This window comes from Passer domesticus, chromosome 2 (assembly GCF_036417665.1).
Source record: "Passer domesticus isolate bPasDom1 chromosome 2, bPasDom1.hap1, whole genome shotgun sequence".
NCBI classification, from domain to species: domain Eukaryota; kingdom Metazoa; phylum Chordata; class Aves; order Passeriformes; family Passeridae; genus Passer; species Passer domesticus.
This window is the reverse complement of record NC_087475.1, coordinates 124,782,239-124,803,043: the sequence shown is the minus strand read 5'-3', so window position 1 is coordinate 124,803,043 and position 20,805 is coordinate 124,782,239. Positions and strand designations below refer to the sequence as shown.

Below are 20,805 nucleotides of genomic sequence, written 5' to 3'. Positions count from 1 at the left end.
TGAGGGCAGTGGTGAAGTTCCCTGTGCAGTTTAGGGGTCTCTGCCTCTGGTGGGGAAATCCAATGTAAGGAATCACTGCTGTGTTTCTGGAGAGACAAGACAGCAAAAAAGCTCATGAGATCTTCACTTGGTAGAAATCATTTGCCAAAGACACTGAAGCAGCCCTGATTTACACCAGCTGAGGCCAGGGAGTGAGCCAGGATGGTGGCAGAGCAACAGAAAGTACAAATGAGCTCTTGGAAGAAAAACCTTTTTTTCCACTGATGTAGAACTACATTTAATTTGCCAGCATGGATTGAGAGCAGTTATCAAGTTTATTTATAACCTTCAGGATAGAAATTCATCAAAGAGAGCTTTCCTCACAGTCTCTGCTTTGTATCTGCAGCAGAAGGAAAAAATAACCAAAGTGAAATTTGCTTGATGCATCACTGGAAATTTCGTGTTACTATGTCATAAAATAACAAACACATGGGTATTAATTGTCTAGGATGAAAGTAACATGCCATATATGAATTTATAACTTGTTAATTACCAGGAAAAAAAGCAGCAAGCTTTTTAACATCTGTAGCTTCAGGCAGCAAGCAGCCTAATCTGCTGATACACCCTTCAGCCCTGATCAAATTAGAAAAGTGTGGTCTAACATTTTCTGAGAATCATCTCCCCATTTCCTATGACCCATTAGAGGAAGTGCTGTATTTTCTGATGCAGTGGGACTGCCTGGCATCTGGATGGATACCTCATGGTGGTCACCTTCAAACTGAGCAACAGGACCACCTTCCTGAGCCTCAAATCCTTCAGAGCTGTGGCAGTTGTGCCTTTTGTAGTGTTTTGCAGTAAGGTTTCTTAGCTTGAGAAGAATCTTTAGGCAAAGAACTCAGTGGCTGAAGCAATGTCAGCAGAACCTTTAGGTTTGTTTTGGTTTGGTGTTGTTTTTTGTTTTTTCTGGGAGGATTAGGATGACTTTTTAAAAACGAGGCTCACACCTGCCCCACCCTAGGTGGAGGAGAAAAACGGAACTCAGGTTTTCTGCATCTCCCCTGAGTGTCTGAACCTGTGCCCTGGAGGACTCAGGTGCTGCTCAGACAGAGATAATTTATTTAATAAAGGCAAATTCCCCAGGAGTTACTGAGGTTAATTCTGTGCAAGCAGCAGCTTCTCTGGGATCTGTATCAGTGGTGCTGTTCCTGCAAGGACTGTAAGTGACATCTCATGTGGTTTTTTCTTTTATTGATGCTTGTTTGCTGTATTCAGCCTAACTTCAGGAAAATGGCTGAAATTCTGCACCCCAAATAATGTAGAAGAAAAAAGCTTTTCTTGTACTTACTTTTCCCTTCTGGCATTTTTTTTGTAGCAATGAAATAACTGGATGTCTCAAGTTCATCATCTGCAAAAAGTGCTTAACTTTTTTTGGTGTGATAACGTGAAATAAGCAAGTTCTGATATGTCAAAAATATTATTAGGACAAGAAAAATCATCTCTATAAAATAACTTCATCTGTTCCAACTTTTTTTTTCTTTTTTTGCTTCTAATTATATGTGCATATGTAAGTACATACAAACTTTTATAGAAGGGCAGGATGAATGGAGTCTTATAAAGTCTATTTTTATCTTTCACTCTTGAAATAATTGTCAACTGAGATTATGCAAATATCAAAGAGAATGAAGCAAGATTCTGTGATTTTGTGTAGTGATTAAGAAGGTCTTAAAAATAACACCTGGTAGATCTGCCCTAAGAGCAGTTTTTTTTCTTGGATAAAGTTGATTGAGTTTCATTTGTTTCCTTTGGGGTTGGTTTATTTGTTTGTTTACTTGGTCAATTTTTGTTTGGTTTTAGAAATGGATTGCAGAGGGCACTAAAATGTATTTCAGGAGGAAAATGTAATTGCATTAACCTGCTGAGCCTTGAGGTTGTGGTTTAAATTTACTCCTCTCCAGCTTCTTATGATAATATGGCTTTTTTGTACTCAGTAAGAGGAATGATGCATTGTGTGTTTACAATACACCACACCACAGAACTTCCCAAAATTCTTTTGCATTTTGTCTTTATTGCCCTCTTTAAAACATAGTAAGGGTGCCATGTCTTGTAAATACAATATTTTTGGAACAGTTTATATCTCTTCTTTCTCTGTTGTTCATGTTGGTTATCTGGGGAGATGAAAAGTTTCTGTCTGCAGTTTGTTCAGGGTTTTTTTTAAAATTTATTAGTGCTTCCCAAACATTAATGAATTTATTTTCATATCAGTCAGTTCCCTTACACAGACAGAAAAATGAGTGCTATGAAGGAAAATGTGAAAATTGCTGTGTCAAAATCTTGACTGAGGACAAAGGGTGGTATTGGATAAACAACTATCTGGGCCAATTTACATATCAAAATAATTCATTAGTTTCATTAGTGCTTTTAGCTGTTATAATTCTGTTGGACTAGCAAATGATAAAGCAAAAGTAATGTGTTCTCTTTTGATAGGCCTAGTTAAACCACCTTAGGGAAGTTACAATTTGGTGCAAATTTTACATTAAATCAGCTGCCTGCAAACTCTTTTGCAGTGTTGAATCTTCACCTCTAACCACTGGCATGCCTTCTCTATGGACAAGAGATTTTGTATCCTAAATAAATTTGCAAATTTTCAGCTGGATAGTTTCTGTTACTCGATCACTTTCTAATCTACGTGATTTTTTTATTTTTATTCTGTCTAATGTTTTTCTATTGCCATGTGGCCAAATGCTGTCATAGATCACTTTCTGTGTCCCTCATTAAGTTTACATGACTTTCCAAAACAAAATCTCCAGATTTTCTCAGTCAGATCACTTATATGCTCCACATATATGGATGAACACTGTGATGCTGCAGCAACTGATAATATTTGGCATCATTTGTATAAATTCTAGGAATGACTGGTGTTGGCATGTTATTGATTGTGCTCACTGAAACTCAGGTTTGCTGACAGGAGCTGATTTGTCTCTCCAAAGTATCTCTGTGTTCCTGTTCATTGGTGTGAGTGTTGCATGTTTAGGACAGTGATGCTCAGGAAATACAAGTTTTGGATGGAACTGGAAAGTCAGGACTTTATTCCTTGTAGTCAGGCAACTGCAGTGAGCTTATATGGTGATTGTTTCCCATCTGCCTGGGTTAAAGCTAGCTCAGAAATGTTTGTAGTGTAATAATAGCTGCAGAGTTAGCTCTGTGTGGAGCAGACACAGAGAAGTAACCTCTGCAGTCTAGACAGTCTGAAGGAAAACGTGGGGGTTCCTTAAATTAGAATAATTCTGTGTTCTCAGGATAAAATATGTTCAGCTCTTGCTCCTCCTTTGTGTTAGAGAGTGATGGCCCAGCTCTCCCTGGGACTCCTGAGCTGAATTCAGGTTAAAAAAAAAAAAAAAAGAGAGAGAGGATTTTTTTCTGTCTCTTTTGTTCAGACTATTTTTGTGTCTGTATTACACAGTGCAGCCCCAGAAATACTGTTCCAGTGGGAGGGAACCTGGATTCACATCCTGCATGTGGAGATGAACAACAGCCTGGGGAGCACATGTAGACAAGAGAAGGTGGAAACTTCCTGGGTGGTCCAGGAAAATGCCCTTTTATACCCTAGAGGAGCATTTTGGGGTTTTAAACAAGTACTTCAGCCCAAGCAGTGTCTGTCTTGTGTCAGTAAGGCTTTAGTTGTGTGTTGGTGTCTGCTTTGAGGTAGGTAGGTGTGAGACCTGCTCAGCTCAAAGCAACTGCCTCAGAGAGGACCAGAGATTGGTGAGATTTCCCCTCCTTTTTTTTTGGTGAGATTTCTCCTCCTTTTTTTTTGGTGAGGAGTTTCCAGGATCCAAAGCAGGGCCCAAAGGCTGCAGGATTGGGGTATATTTTTTTAAATTTTTTTTTTCCACCCTTGTTTCTCCAAAGACAAGGCAAAGGGCCCAATAAAGTCAATTTCTCCTAATAGAAGATATCATGAAAAATCTGATTCCTGCCCATTCTAAGCTGTTTGTGCTGCTATTATCAGGGCTTTCCCCTTTTGAAAAACTTATTCCCTACTGCTTGTCTTATTCACAGGAAGTTCAGAGCTTTCCAATTAGACTGGTGTAAAACTCTTTGCAATGAGAAATTTTATATTTCCCATAGCAAGTTCACACTTTCAGAGCAGAACCCCAGCTTTCCATTTGGGGCTCCTTTTTAAACTGAAGATTTGTGACACTGAATCCCCATCATAGCACTTAGTGTTTTTTCCTTGCTTGAGACTGATCTGGCATTTTTCTAGGCCAAGGAGGCAAAATATTTTTAATTACTCTGAGCATGTCTTGCTCCCCAAAGTTTTGATTTTTCTGATGAGCTTTGTGGTTCTGAATTTTTAAATTTTATCCCTAACTGTATGGATATATGGAGGTACCTGCTGGGTTAATTTTGCTCTAGCACAGCTCTAGGGAATAACTGCACAAATCCAGGCTTCTGTGCTTAATGTCACTGCCAGAACTTCATACCACTATTTGTGTTCAGTTCCACACTAAGAGAAGCATCTTTGGTGGAAACAAATCTATGTGGATGGATGGTGAGCTGCAGGCAAAATTAGGAGTTGGTATCTGCTGGCTTCTTGGGCATGAAACATGTTAGTGAAAATATTCTTTCTGGGAGAAATTCTGACTAGTACTTTTTTAAAAAATACTTTTTTAGCTTGTGTATAGCGTGGTAAGTCCTACTACACCCCTGTTCTGCTTTTTCTGTTCTGCAAACACCCTTTTAATCTTAGCCCTCTGTTCAGACACTGCACAATCCCCCTTGGATTGCACTCTATTAAATATTGCAGCAGCATACCTTCTTGACTTTGCTGATGTTAAAAAAGAAAATGTTTGTTCTAGTTTGGCTTTTTTTTTCCTGTTTATTTATGTGAGTATTCTGCTTTAAACATACTTTGTAGAGCTTCTGCCTGGAGCCTGCCTAGACCTGAAGCAGGTATTTCAGGGGTCAGCTGTCAGCTGGCTGGTTGCAAAGGTGGTGAATCCTGAAGGAAGCAGCAAGCAGGAGAGGAAGGAAATGGTGTCTTGCTGATGTGGAAAACAGCATTGAGGGACACACCTTCCCAAAAGCAAATTCCGTGGGGACACTGTGGTCAGGTGTCAAAAATGTTTACAGAATTAATTTGTCTCTCTCCTGGGGGGCAAGGAAGGAGTCCTTCCACATCTTCAGTTTCCCCCTTGCTCATTCTCCTGATGCAGCTCCCCTGATGTGGCACATTTGTTTATTGCAATAGTGCTGAAAGAAGCCAGGTCACAGGGGCACTGGGATTGTACAGACACACCTGTCCCAAAGGTTTTATTCATTAAGCAAGCATTATTATTTCTCAGCTTCTCTCAGATTTTGGGGCCTTTGGCATTTTGGCAAACCTGCAGTTATCTGAACTTGCTTGCAGTCAGTCCTCTTTGAAATATTTGTATTCCAGTTTCATTTGAAAATTCTATATGGAAAATGACTGAGTTTTTAATATATGTATATATGCAACAGGATAACTTCTGAGATAGTTTTAATGAGAGAAGTCTTTGCTCAGGGCACAGTTTGGGATGGGGTCATGGATCTAATCCCTTTGTAAAAGGAAAATGAGGAATAGTCTGTTTGTGACATGCTCACAGCACAAGTGGAGATTGCTATCTCACTTGGATCATGTTGATGGGGAGCAGGGGGCTGGGGGGGATGTGAAATTTAGCAACTGAATAAAGATGGCCTTGGTTTGCACTTTTGCTAGTGCAAAAAAAAAAAAAAAGAACAAATTTTGGCAAATTTGTGAGTGCTCAGAGTTTCCATTTCCATACCTTCTTCACATATTTCTTGACATCCCCCTAAACTGATCAATGCTTTGTGTCAGACAGGTTAGGAATCCATCAAGATCTGTTTCAATCCCTCAGGTAAATCCTGAGGAGGACTTTCCCCCAACACCCCTCTTAGGCCAGATGAAATTAGGGAACATAATCTGTCTGTTTCTCTGGGTACTATCATCAGCTGCCCTGGTATTTTTGCAACTTCAGGTGTTTGGCTGGAGGTTTGCAAGGTTTTGGTGTTTGTTTTTTTTTTCATTATTAAATGCTACTGGGGCTTTTCTTACTGGCACACAAAGGTTGATGCTCAGCTGATTGGGGGGAGAAGCTGCTTAAAAATTAAATTACTCTTGTACCACTGTTGAAATCAATAGGGCAGTCTCAGCCTGCAGCACATGAAAGTTTCCCTTATGGTTAAAAAAAGTAGGGAGTAATAATTATTTCAAAATACATCACTTTCCATTTCCAGCTAACAAAGGTCACTTTTTAAAAAAACATTCCTTGTACTGCTCTGAACTGGTGACTGCAATACCAAATGGAAACATTAATTTAAATGTTATTTAGATAATAATTGCTAAAACCATTTCTATCTCTATCTCATTTCTGCTAATAAAACGTCTTCATTTTTAATGAAATGCTGTCTACACACACTAATTAACAGCCAAATATTCCTTATTTTTCACAATTATGAAAACAAAGGAGTACATTTGTGACATTATTAAAGCATCATCAACAAATTCGTTACCTTATCTGTTCTCTATCTGCATAATCCCCATACCCCTGTCACCATGTTTACAAATCCAAATGAATATCATGCAGCCCAGATCTAATTAATTTTGGATTAGTCTCCCAGACACATGTAGTCCTGATCAAAATAATCTGTATTCTCTCTTTTTTTGCCCCCTGGAGTGTTCTGTTTGTCAGGGGATGTGCTGGAACACGAATATCAACAAGCAGGTTAATCCTTGGGCTGTCACTTTCTCCCAGATCTGCAGCATCCTGTGTTTTGTTGCTGGAAACCTCAGAGATCCAGGGGATGTCAGGGAGCAAATGAGTGTCATGTGGGGCTTAGGGCAGATTGAGATCTGACTAGACATTTAAGCAATCCAGCATGGTGTGTAATGAAAATAGTCTGCTGAAATGGCTTTTCAAAAAGATCTGGCATCCTGGCGTGCTCTTCTTGAAGGGAAAGAGCCAACTGGAAGATATATTTGAAAGGAAAGCTGAGCTGCTATAAATTTCAAAATGGGTAATGAGAAATATAGGTGATGGTGATTGGGTGATTTATTTGGTTTTCTGCATCCTCTGACAGAGCAGCTATCTGGGACTTCTGTTCCATGTTCATGACACAATCAAAAGGTTTAAAGGGAAAAATTAGCTTCTCCCATCCAAGCTTTCATGGTGACTGCAGGAAAAAAATGAAAATATTGTGCATTCCAATAATTCAATGCACTAATTAAATCTAGTAGTTAATTTAATATAACACCAGGTCATCTCCCAAAATAAATGGTCTGCAGAGAACTTCCTTTGGAAGGCTGTTATTCAATACAGGACCTCAATTCCTTTTTCTTTTTGCCAGAAATGTTTGTAACCAAAATGGGGAAGAGAACAGCTCAAGAATAACTATTTTTCAGTGAATGCAGATAAAATCTGGTTGGGTTTTTCTTTCTGTCTCCCCCTCAGATCAGACTCACTGTCACCCCACCATGCTCCCTCAGAGTGCAGAGCCCTTTGACTTGGGGTCACCCAGTGGGTCACAGCTGCTGGCAGGAGCTTGGTGCCAGCTCGAGGAGAGCCAATGTCAGTGATTAAATGGCTTTTCCCTCCTCTGTGCCCCGAGGTACCAAGTTCCTAGATCAATGTCAGGCTTTAAACCATCGTCCCAGTTGCACAGAATTTGCTATGACAAGGCAGCTTTATTTATGTATCACTGCAAACACCGTTGAGTTGCCTTTTCTTCCGTGCCTCTTTTTAATGAGTTATCCTCCAAGGCTGGAGACTGACTGATTAAGCTGGTGTTACAGAGAGCTTTGATTGGAGATGTGCCAGATCCTCTGTCAAGTGAGACAATGCAGGTCTTTCTCTCTGTGCTTCAGTCAAGCTTGGCTCTTGATAAATATATAGAAGCACCTGGTAGCTGGGATGTTTTACCATCCTGAAATGAAAGTCGTATACCTTTCCTACAAGGAGAGTTAGAGTAGCTGCAGCAATTTTTGGTAAATGCATACAAATCTGCATCTACTTATAGGCTGCCAAAAATGAGGAAGGAACAGAGATTCTGAAATAACTTTTTGGAGAAAATTTTGCTCCAAGGCCCAGCTGCTGCAAGTACTTAAGCATGGGTTTAATTCTGTGTCTGTGATCAGCATTGCTGTGAGTTTAATAGAGGTGTTAGCATAAGAAGTGAAAATTGTGTAAATTTTGCTGAGAGAGGGGTTTATTTGTGAGCCTCAGCACAAATAGGATAAATCTGGTAATACACAAAAGAATGTGTGCCTCAGAGTTGTTACATGATGAAGTTTGGCTTCGATATTCTTCCTTTGAGTGAAGTCTAGAATCAGTCTCTGAACAGCAACAGCTAGAAAGGACAGGGGAAACAAGGCTTTAAAGTTAGTCTAGAAAACAAAAAGTGCAAAAAATAATATTATATTACATATATAGAAACTATATATTGTATATATTATATATGCTATATAATATACTATATTGATACACAATATATTAAATATAATATACACTATATAATATATATACTCTATAAATTATATTATAATTATAGATATACAATATATATTATGCATCGTATATTAAACTGATGCCTTTAGTGTTCATGTCTTCTCCTGCCTGCCTGATCAGTTATCTTTGGGTGCAATGGCTGAAAACATTGTTTGGGACTGCAATAGTTTTACGTATTGCCTTCCTCTCCTCCCTGATGTCAAGTGTTTGAAACCAGCCATTCCTTAGGGCCTTTGATGCAAATCAAGGTGTGCAGATATTTGAATGAATGTGATGATACTTGGACTTCCTGGTGTTCAGATTATCTTGGTGGTCTTTAAGGACAACTTGTCAAGAGTCAGATCTGTTGTGCTAGACACCATACGGTTACTTTGTTCTGTGATTTTTAATTTCTCACTAAAAAACTGTGAAAAACATCTTTTACCCCACTAAATTGACTGTATCAGTGCAGCTCCTGATCAAAGCTTAAGTTTAGGCAGAAAAATAACAAAAACATGAAGGAAATTAATGAGATGAATTAATAATAAATGTTAACTGGCAAATATGCACAAAAGGCAGAACAAGAAGGGAGAAAGGCAGCAGATATTGATGTTATGACAACTCCTCTTTTAGATGGAAAAAAACAACCCCTAGAAAAGATTAATTACATTGTTAAGTAGTGCAACTTTTAGTAGCTAAAAAACCCAGAGGGCTCAATTCATCTTTGTATTTTGTCTTCAGAAGTGAGTGTCAAATGATGATGCAAGATAGGAAACACTGATGGATGGGACTGAGTCCTGTTTCTGAATTATAATGGTGCTGTAAATCTGTGCTGTTCTCCTGACCTTGGGGTAACATCAGCTGGTGGCAGCTGAGAATTTGGTCCCTTGTTGAAGCTGAACTTATATAACTTTTCCCAAGAGAACAATCTTGTGTGATTTTGTGTAAGAAAATGAAGAAAAATCTGAAATCTAGACAGGGAGGTAAATTAAAGCTCTGGTGTAGAGAACAGAAACGTAAACTAATGTTTCCTGATGGGAAGGAACATGTGCTGCTTCATGTACAAGAGGAGTCACATTCCCCCACAAAGCAGAATATGTATTTAACCAATCCTTTGACAGACATTAACAGCAGAATTTACCTAATTTGGCTTAGGGTTTTTTACAGGAATGCACATAACTCCAGGTCAAATACTGCTTGAGTCAGGGAAAACTGAAATGGTGGTGATGGACACGGTGTAGCTTTATTTCTGAGTGGGGTGGAGGCCTGCACCCTCAGAAAGAAGGACTTTATGAATTTACAAAAACTTACACAGCCCCACACATGGCACAGAGCCTGATTGATCATGATTTAATCACGATTAAATAATCAACTCATCTCTGTTATAATTGAAGGGTGTGCACCACAATTCAGCTTCATGAAGAGGGTCCAAAACAGAACTGGAGGAATGCTTGGGAGAAGACTTCTTTCACATTCTTCCGTAACATATAAACTTAAATAACACTTTTTAATATTATAGGAGCTCCAGTAGCCATTCTGCACAAGGGAGGATGAGTCTTTTTGAGTGGTCCTGTGAGAATATAACTTGTTCTTCCTGTCTAACCAGAGCAGGATGAAAAGACAGAAACATCAAAATATCCCAGTCCCTGATGAATCTCTGTCACTGCTTATACCAGACAGATATGGACTTTTTTTTTTATTTTGCAGTAATAATAAAATGTGCTGGGATTGCAGAAGGCTTACAGCTGCTGCTGTCTCATGAACAACTTTGGGCTCCTTTGAAGCAGTTCATCACCACACCAGAGGAGGTTCCTCCTCCCCTGCCCTGCTGCATTCCTGTCACAATGTTCTACAAAGACTGTCTCTCTCCCTTTCCTCTGAACTGCACAGGGACATTAGCATGAAAACGAGGACTTTGTTCCTTAAGTGTTCATCCATTCCTCCAGTTTATCCTCCCACCTGAAGTCTTCATCTGTGCCATCAATGAGTTTCCCTGGAAATTGGTTTGATGAGGCTGCTTAAGTGCAATCCACTTACGTATTATATGCAATAATCTCTCCGTAATTATAGACCTCCCTTCATTATTATGACATCTTTTAACACTTTTGAAGTTCCCTCAGTCTCATAATTCAGCTTCATTGACCAGAAAACAAAGAAACCCACCAGCTGCAGAGTTAAAATCATGATGCTGTTGGCTTTAATCTCTCTTTAATCATTAAAATATAAATTAGCACTTGTACTCGTTACTTCCCAAGCAGCCTTCTCTTCTGGATTTCTTTCATCCTCTGCTCACAACTGCCACCTGCCTTGTACAAGGGAGGAGATTCCTTCCCAGGGTTTGTCAAGATCAAGGCTCAGGGGCCCTAACAGCAAAAAATCATAGTACAGGAGAGGAGTTGAGCAAGTACAGAAGAGTGGGTCAAGGCTATGGACATCTCTGTCATAAGAACACTCCTTTAATACATCCATTTTTAGCTGGAGTGTCCCTTGAGGTAAGCAGTTTCTGAAACCTCTTTGGAGCAGTGCTGAAGTTTTTAGCCAAAACTGGTTGCATGGCACACACCACTTGTGCTAAATTTCCATGCAAATCCTCTGGTGGGGTTGAAGATTGTTCTGGTTTTATAGAAGTTTTCTCTAAGCGAAAATCTGCTTTATTTCTAACGCAGGGAAGTGTGTAAACACATGCTGCTTGTCCACAGTTAGTTGTTGCCTGAGATCCTGCATCAGGAGTAGATTTTTCTGTCCATAACTGCATCTCCATCCCAGCCAAGAGCAGCTCTGGAGGAAAGGATGTGTTACCTTTTAATGGGATATTTCAAACATCAGGGCTTGGTACGCAGCTCTTAAGGTTCACAACTGTGTGTGTGGAAGAGTTTTAGTGTTACATACACAGCTCTGGGTAAAAAGAATTATTTGCTGAGCTCTGAGAAGTGCTGCACATGATTTTTCCATTACTTCAGCCTATCTGATTTAATTGTGTCCCTTATGGGATACCAAAATGATGTGCAAAGGGATGATCCTAATTAAGAAAGGCTCAACCTGTTGGTTAAACCCTAGAAAATTTCTGTTCTTCCTTATTATCTGAGCTGCTTTCTACATTTCCTAAATGTACAAGAAAAAATTTGAAGCTTAAATCAGGGAAAGAGATACTGTGTCTGGATTTTGTGTATTCATTATATTTTCCACAAACTTTGAACATGATATGGTTTGGTCCATGGCCAATTCTTAAAACAAAGCCCTTTGTATTATTATTATTTTTTTAAAAAGTAGTCTATCTTCTATGCTATTGCTCAGGCTATATGAATTAGACATGTGAAGCTGTGGCTCCATTGAAAACAGATTTTTTTCTCCAATAAATGCTGAGGAAGCAGTTTTGTTCTCTGCCAGAATGAGATAGTTATAACATCTCTGAAAATAATCTTCCTAATTCTGACAATACTATGAAAATCCTGGTTTGTTTTACCGCTCATAAAAACTGGCTGTACATAATTTGTGATGTCTTAAAAGGATATCCAGGGCTCTATTTATCTTTCACTTCAATAAGCAGAGAATTGGAAAAGAACAACAGAAAGAAGCAACAGATGTGCCTGGGTATTTGAGCATAACCCCATTAAGGAAGACTCAATGTGGTTTATTGGAATTTCAGTCCTGTAAAGGCAAGCACATGTGACTTTGTGGGGAACCCCAAATTTGTCTGTTACAAGAGGAACATCAATCAAAGTGGCACAGCTCTGTGCTTGGCCGCAAAATGATCTGTCAAAGGCAAGCAAAAAATACAAGGAGTGGGTGGAGGCAGAAGGTCCCTGAGCAAAAACCACAGAAGAGCAGGATTGTGCTTGGAGTTCCACACCACTGAGATAGGCCCAGCTCCATTTTATTTGCACCCTCCTGTCAGACATTTATTCACATTGATGCTCCTCTGTGCTTAGAAATCCTCCCCAATAATCAAAATTTGGGGTCTGAAGCAGAAAGTAATGTTGCCATGATCAGCCCTGTTGTCATTCCTGCTCTCAGCCCACCCTCCCTTAAAGGGAGTTCATGCCATGCAAGAAAAATTGTTCTGCAAGAGCAGCACACCTGCTTAGCTCTGCTTGGAGCATGGTTTTCCTTTCTTTTCTTTTCTTAAGGCACTGCAGGTATTGTTTCAGACACTGGGATGTTGGAACACTTCCCAGTAACATCTAAAAATATTGAATTGCCAAGACCGTGGTGGTGCCTTTGAAAGAAACAAGTGGAAATGGGTTTGGCCATTGCCAAGGGCTTCAGTGACACTTGATCAGGTGTGCATTCTTGTATTCCAGACAGCTTTTGTGTAGATGTTTCAAATAAGTCATCATAAAAAAACCCTCCCAAATCAACAAAAAACAAGCTAACCAAACAAAAAAATTGAACTGAAGAGTAAATGCAGAGACCTCCTTGTACACAAGCTCATATTTCGGTTTAAATTAATTTTATTTCACACTTTATATTATTTTATTTTCAATGTTAATTTTTCTTTGTCTGTTAAATAGTTTTTGTCTGTAAATACTAAATAAGAGGGATGCTGCATGCTTCCGGGTGGGACAGGTTCACAGTTACTTGAGTCAAATACAACATTTTTGTACTGCATGTATTGAGAATAAATGAGGTGTCACTGAGGTTTATGTTCTACATGTTTAGTAAAAGCAACATAATGCAAATAGGGAAGTCTCTAAGAAATGGTAAATAAATAGGATATTATTATTTGAAAATAACAGGGCATGTTTTGAATTTGAAGCTTAACTTGAATGGCTTTCAGTGTGTTATGAAATTGCTGGTTACGTGGGCTGTTTAATAATTTAATTCAGTTAATTCACTGAATAGTGAGCAATTGGTGAATAACTTCTGTGTTCAGTCAGTTTTCCATAGTAAAACGAGGATGCAACAGAGGAAATTAAGCACTGACAGCAGGTGGGTGGATATCATTCCCTGAATTCAACATTGACTCCTACACAGAAAGGGATGTTCCTATCTAACTCCAAGAATTAAAATGTTCCCATTCAGTTCTAATCAGTTTTGACAAGTGTCTGTAAACCTTTTTTCTTCCACAGAAGTATGGAGGAGAGAATTTTTAAACAACTGACAACCAATCTTTTGAATCTGAAAGGAACTATCAAGTGGGTGTATTTGTTGTGTGTGAATGTGTGATTTATACCTAAAATATTAATAAACAAACACAGGCTTGGGTAAGATGGAGGGACTTTTCAAAGCATTTTGTGGGAATTTCTTGTTTAACAAGAAATTCATTTACCATTCTGCATTTCTTCCAGCTGCCTGTAGTAAGTGATTTATAAGGAAGGATTGTTAAGGTTTGATTTAGGGCAAATCCAAGTGCTGATGTAAATTCACTTTATAACAGATATTTCTGTTAGCATTGAGGATAACTCTGCAATAACATATCTCAATGCCCACCTAGATCTGTTAGAACCTGCTTAAAGACTCTCAAGCAAAATCCCAGGCTCTGACTCCCTTTTGTATTCTGCCTTCCCAGCCATACAAGAGGGAAAATTAGGTACAAGAGGGAGCAGGTGGTGCAGGATTCAGCAGCAAATTAACCATAAACTTGTGGAGAACAATGTAGGTAGAAGCAATTAATTCCATATATTGAAGAACGCTATTCCTTCCACTAATCTGCGCAGGTCTCACTATGAATAAGAAAAGAAGGATGATGGGCAGATATCTCTAATACCATGAAAAATACACCTGGTTTACAATTTAAATTGTCTTGTGATAAAGGCTAAAGCCATCTAAATTCCAGTTTTAGGAAAGCATTAACTGTTCCTCCCTAGAAAGTACATTAATGTATAATAATATATATAATATATCCCTTGTTAGAGGTCTTGGGGACCAGCTCTGGATTTGATTATCAATTCAAGGCTATATCACATCCATGATCTCTTTTTTTAAAAATTTTTCTACTCTTTGAGCTCTGCAACTAAATTGTGGTAAAATAAGGATTCTTACTGTTTATTTCACTAACTTTTATGTCCATCATAATGGTTATAGCAGTTGTTAAGTCAGATATGGAAACAGGGAGGCTTTTGAGCATAATTTTCTGTTACATCACTTAAACAAGGACCAGTTTTGCTGTTTATTATGGGAGCAGAGAGGTGAAGGTTTTATTCATATACAGGATTGGTAGAATCCTTTTTTGTCAGTGCTGTGTCCTCACCAGAGCTCACCTCAGTTTTCTGAAGCAGGGCTGGAAGAAAAGGAGTCCCCTCACAACACTAAACAAAAAAAAAAATCACCCTTGTGATGAATAAACAGTGATGAAATGTACATTTTTTGGAGTATTTTAGACCATGTTTGGGTGTCCCCTGAGAGAACAGGCGAAGGAGAGCAACTCCTAATTCAATTGTGTCGTGAGTTTATGGACTGTGAGCAGAAACTGCTGCATGGAACGGTGTGCTTTGTATTCCAGAGGGGTGAGATTACTCAGGGATCATTTTCAGTCCTCAAGGCTCTTAAAAATCTTTGGAAGACTTTTTGTAATGAGGGAGCATTTTACCCAGGAGAGAGTGAGAGGGGAGTGAGGTCATGGGGCTCACCAAAAGGCCACGAGACAAAAACTCATGGAGAAACGAGTGTGCGCTCGCCCCGACTGTTTATGTGGAAATCCTTTGCCTTGGATCAAATATTTCTCTTGGAACCACTAAACCCCCAGAGGCAGCCTCCAAAAAATAAGGTTGGAAGGATTATATCCACTTGGCCTGCCAAAGCTGCTTGAGTCAGACGTTTGGGTTGGTCACTCCCCTCTCTTATATAAAGTCTGGGATTCTCACTGGGGTTTGCTGGCCAGACTGGGCAGGTTGGTGGTGCTGAGCTCCCTTTCCTGGCTGCCCTGGAGGGGATCTGGTGCTCAGGGCAACAGCAGGCTCCAGCTCCCAGACAATGAGCTGGAACCCCAGAGGCAGCTGGAAAGAAAACGGATAATGTCTCTGGAAGATGCTGATATTGAACGACAGAATACGCAATAACTTTGTAGACCAAGCCTAACAGGGAAAAAAACATTAATAATTTCAAACTTTGAAACTCTAGTTTCTACCAGAGTTTTATCTTGGTGTTTTTGTTTTTTATGGTCTTTTTTCACTACCTCATGTAACATAGTACAATAAGCTTTTCCACCAGGGTTACCCGTTTTGTCCAAACAATAGCCCAGGTGTTACCAAAAAAAGAAGCAACGAGATAATAATCCAGGAAAATTTGAAATTACTAAATATTAATCAAAATGAAATTTTTATACATTTGGTATATTGCATATTTTTTATCTCTTACATCAGACTGTCTTGTGGTATTTTCCACCCTCTTCAAAGTTCTTGCTGTGCTTGTCTCAAGGAAGGTGCTTTTCTAACTAAAGAGGCTTTTGTAAAACACAGAACTCGGTTACAATTTTGATTGTTCTTCAAGAGAAATGTATTCATTTAGCCCAGACTTTTTGGAGAACAACTGATGTAAACTTCCATAGGTGACCCAACTAACCCCAGCACTGGCCATACAGGTACTTCAAAATCATACATTATTTTTAAATACTAGATTATTTGATGTCCTGGAAAATGTTGATACTTATTTTCTTGCCTTTCTCTGGATCTTTTGGACTGTATTTGAGCATGAAAGCTGAAATTGTAATATTTTTCAAAAAGTCTTATTCTAATCTTCGCCCACAAGAAAGGTGGGGGGGGCTTTCAAATAACGCTGGACATGGAAGCATTGTTAGCCAAGGTGATGGGTGTCAAAGCAGCTGCCACAACTTGTCTAACTAAAAGGCACTTTCCTAACTCTGCTCATATCTTTGGGATTAAGCATTACTGAAGTTGGCTTTGGAAGCTCCTTTTCTGCACAATGGGGAGGCACACTGGACCTCCCCGAGCTGAGTGCAATGACACCATGGCACAGGGCAGGGATAAATCCCTCCTGTTTATGTCTGGCCATTAAACCTGAGCCTAAGCTTATGTGCAGCATGAGATTTACCTCATTTCCTCTTCTGAGAGGATACAGTTGTGGAGATTTGCATGGTTGTTTCTTAAGCTTTAACCTTCACGTGGGTGGTTTGTAGGGTCAGCTGAGGCCCTCACCTGAGTGGCACTGTGTGTGTGGGTTCCGTCCCTTCTCTGCACAAGAGAGAAGCCCCTGACAATTTAGGGAGTGAGGGATGCAGCAGGAGTCAAGGCCATGGCAGTGATTTGTGCAGCTCGACATCTGCATTCACCCCTTCCCTCTCTCATCTGCTGTAATAACAACTTATTGCTACCTATGTTGGGCATTAGCTTCAATTATCAAATTTGTTATCAAAGTAATGCAATTCAGCTAAAGTGGGAACTGAGGCAGCCCTCCCCGCCACTTTAATGCTGTAAAATTCCAAGCTCACTGCCAGCTGCCTGGAAAATCAGGCCAGCAGGTCCACACCAGCCTGGTGCTAATTTTGCACATATGCAGGAGGGTGCTCGTGCACAGAAACTGCACAGCTCTGCCCAGACCCACCCAGAGAGGCTGAGACAGTGGAGCCTCAGCATTGTAATAGCTCCGTGTGCTGTTAGACCTCAGCACGTTGTTATACCCAGGAGAAGGCAACTTTCATTTTCATACTGAATAGCAATGCTCGAAGCTCAACATATTGCTTTGAATCAAAGCAGCCCAAACTTGAAAGCATTTATAAAGTGGAAACAGGTGTAGTCAGCTGTTTAAATACTTTGCAAGTTGTTTGACACATTACCACAGTAGTTTGATTCACATTTGAAAGTTAGGCATTTGCATAAGCAGAGTGAGATCATAAATCATTTTGGACAGCGTATTATTATTGTGTTAGTTCCTGGGGATTGATGGAAACAAGTAGCTGGAACAAAGCAATGCAAGCCTGTCCTGAACATACATATATATAGATATATATAGATATATATAGATATATATAGATATATATAGATATATATAGATATATATAGATATATATAGATATATATAGATATATATAGATATATATAGATATATATAGATATATATAGATATATATATATATATATACATGTTTATGATTAGCATTAAAGCAAAGAAAATAATAGAAAATAATTTCTCATAAATAATAAAAATCAGATGAGGGGTTTTTTTTATTCAGCTGTATTATTTTTGTGGCTCCTTTGAGTAAGATTGGAGTTGCTGAGTGGAAGTAGCTCAAATGACTGTTTAAATAAAATGTCAATCAGGCACCTAAATTCCATGTAAAAGGGAGCTCAGGCATTGTATTTGCAGGATTGAATTCCAGATGCCTCAGAGCACTCCAGATCATGTGCTATCTGCTGTTCCTTGTTGTCTTCTGAATAATTGTTGCATGCCACGACCCGTGATCTTTGTTTCCCTAGAAATTCATACTACTCTATATTTTATGACATGCTGCAAAATGGATGAAAATATTAATCTTCTAAAAAGAAGTTAATTTAATAGAGGAAGAAGGGAGAGAGCCAGGCTTTATGTTACACTTGTTTGATGAATGTTCTATATTTCATCCTCATGCACTGGAGCCAAGAGAGAGGAACTTCTCTTTGCATAAACATATGGTGGCTTTGTTCGGAGGCAGATTTGTGACAGCAGTGAGTGAGTGACTTCCCAGGCTCTGACAGTTGTCATATTCCTGGGTAGCAGAGCTGCCAAAGAGCATGAATATTAACACAGAAATTCAAATTCCCTGTAACACCAGAGCACGGGATTCACAAACTGATTCTCCTAAGAAGTTGAGTGCCACTACATTTGTTTTCTCAGGCGGGGGGTTCTGTTTGTTTGTTTGGGGCTTTTTCTTGTTATTTTTACAGTTTTTAGAAGTCTTTATTTTGGAGCCAACATATACAATAGAAACTGATTTCCTTTGATCCAAATAGTCAAAGATACTGGATTTCAGCAACTGCAGCCTCTTTCTGGGGAATAGATCTGTTTGTGTTTGTTGATGGGAAGTGGCTGGTGAATTTCCTCAATAGCCAATAAATATGGGATGCTGTGAAATGGAAAGCAAAAGGAGCATCATCTCTGTCTTCCCCTTGACAAAGGCCATCTGACAGATCCACTCTTGCTTCCTGAAAGTAGGCAAGAAAGGGAAAATAATGAAGAAAACAGTCATGAACAGAGAGTTCATACTAAGGATTTTATGGAGAAGGCAGAATGTAGATGAGAGACTAAAAAGACCGTGGCGTGCTGTGCTGAAAAACATTTATTCAAACACATTAAAGGAAAACCAGAATGTTTTATTATTAAACAATTCATGTTTTGTAGCCAATAAAACAATTGGGCAATTGAGGTCAGATCTAAAGAAAGCCAACTCCTCCATTTCTTGAAAACCATCAGAAATCTTCAAAGTAAAACACCATCAGGATCAGAACAGCTTTATTATACTGCAAAGGAAGAGGGGAAAGGGCACACAGATAAAAATTTGTCTTTCTGTGCTCAGTTGGGTTCCCTGCTTGGCATTGGCAGTGCCAAGAGCCACCAGCCAGAGAGATGCAACAATTCAAACTTCATTATTACTCTCAAACTTGCTAGTTAGATTTCAAAATAGAGGATTTCCCAGGAAAGTGGAGAGTAAAACAAAGAAAGCCAGCTCAACAACTAACTCTTATATGTGTTAACTGTTTGTAAGTGTTATTTGCTGAAATTTTGATGCTGTCTACTCCAAAACCCATTTTTTTCCACAGGGCTTTACAATTGGATGTGAGGGGCAAAATTCTCTGCTTCTAATCTCATGCATCAAATCTTATTTAAATGCAAATAGTAACCTTAAATTCTTTCTCCCAATTTACTTTTGCAACCCAAGAACACCAAAAGGTCTTGCTGAAGTGATGTTTTTCTATCAGTCTGACATTTGTAGAACCAGATCTAAATCAACTGTGTAATAAATAATAAACTTATATTTTTTGGTAATATAAATATCATTGAACATATAAATTAGCAAGCTGGTAGAGAAGCCAAATGTGATAGCAAAAAGATGGCAAAAAGCTCTATTGTCATATTTCAGATTATTTTGCTCCCAATGTGACGAAGTTGTTATAACCCAAAGCTGACAATGAAGCTGTCCAAGCAAAGCATAAAAAGATCATGTTTTGTGTTATGTAAATATGTAGATGCTGAGTCAAAAGTAGAAGGAGCAATCAGTGACAAAGTTTTAATTTCTGGATGTACTTCCACAAAGTCTTCAAGTCCTTGATGTATTTAGAAAGCAGCCAACTGTTAATACCTAATTTTACAGGGAGAAAGTGCCCTGTGGAAAACAAAACAAAAATATAATTCTTATTTTTGATACAGCAAGCCACTTAAGCACGTGTTCCATCTCATAATCTGGTTAGCAAAGCGTTGAGGCATTTATTTCAGTGTTCCCCATAGTACTACTTAAAAATTAATTCAACAAGCTGTTGAGCAATCTTGCTTCATCCAGTAAAAAACTCAAGCATGAGCAAAGTAAAATTCTGTTACAGATTTTTGTTGTCCCAGTCATTTTTCCCAGCCTATTTTTATGCATAAATTTACTCTTTGCTTGGCATCAGAGGATGGATTTGCTTTTGTATTAATTGCAAACTTTATCCTGAAATATGGAATGAAATGATCACAAAGGATCACATGTGAATGAGGAATTGCAGCAGAAACCGAGTTTTTATTTCAGGTAAAATTTGGACTGATATTCAGACTGACATGAGATCAGCTCTGCAGCTAATAGCTTTCTTCTTAATACAACACTGTAAAGAATATTGCTCTTGTTTCTTGAGTTTTTACTTTTCCTAAAGTCCATATTTTTGATATATTATCCATTTTTTCTAATGAGGATTTGGGGTTGAATATAGGGACATACACTAAATTATGGCAATAGAACGCTTTGGGTAGCACTGGATGCCTCCACATTTTCCTGTACTAAACAAAAGTAACATTGCTGAATGGAAATTCACTTCATCTTATCAGGATGTTCTGGAGGCCAACAACATAAATAGGATCAAAAAAGGATTAGGCAAGGCAAGCCCACAAAGGAGTCATGAGCTATTAAACACAACCAGGTCATTGAGAGGAATTCCTAATCTACTCTTTGAGGATAAGGAACACTACACTTGTTTTGATTATTCAATATTTCCCTTAAATACTCAATGGTGATCATTGTGACAGGCAAGATGGGTTTCTGTGTTGCATCTCTTCTCCTGATTCACTCTGGTGCCTTCAAAGGAAAACCTGGCAGATCTCACCAATGGAAAAGCAATTTATTTTCTTTCTCCTTGTGGTTGTGGAGAAATCATTTGCCAGAGGTAAGAGTACTAAACAAAAG

The 20,805-nt window shown here is 38.8% G+C and overlaps 1 long non-coding RNA gene across 1 annotated transcript in view; it reads left to right on the top strand.

Moving 5' to 3' along the window:
- The first annotated feature begins 903 nt into the window (after positions 1-903).
- The window catches only part of LOC135295054 (uncharacterized), a 58,042-nt gene continuing 38,140 nt past the window's right edge, over positions 904-20,805 (top strand). The window contains exon 1 of the long non-coding RNA XR_010357101.1: positions 904-1,195. This is a non-coding gene — a long non-coding RNA (uncharacterized LOC135295054). The remainder of the gene's footprint in view (positions 1,196-20,805) is intronic.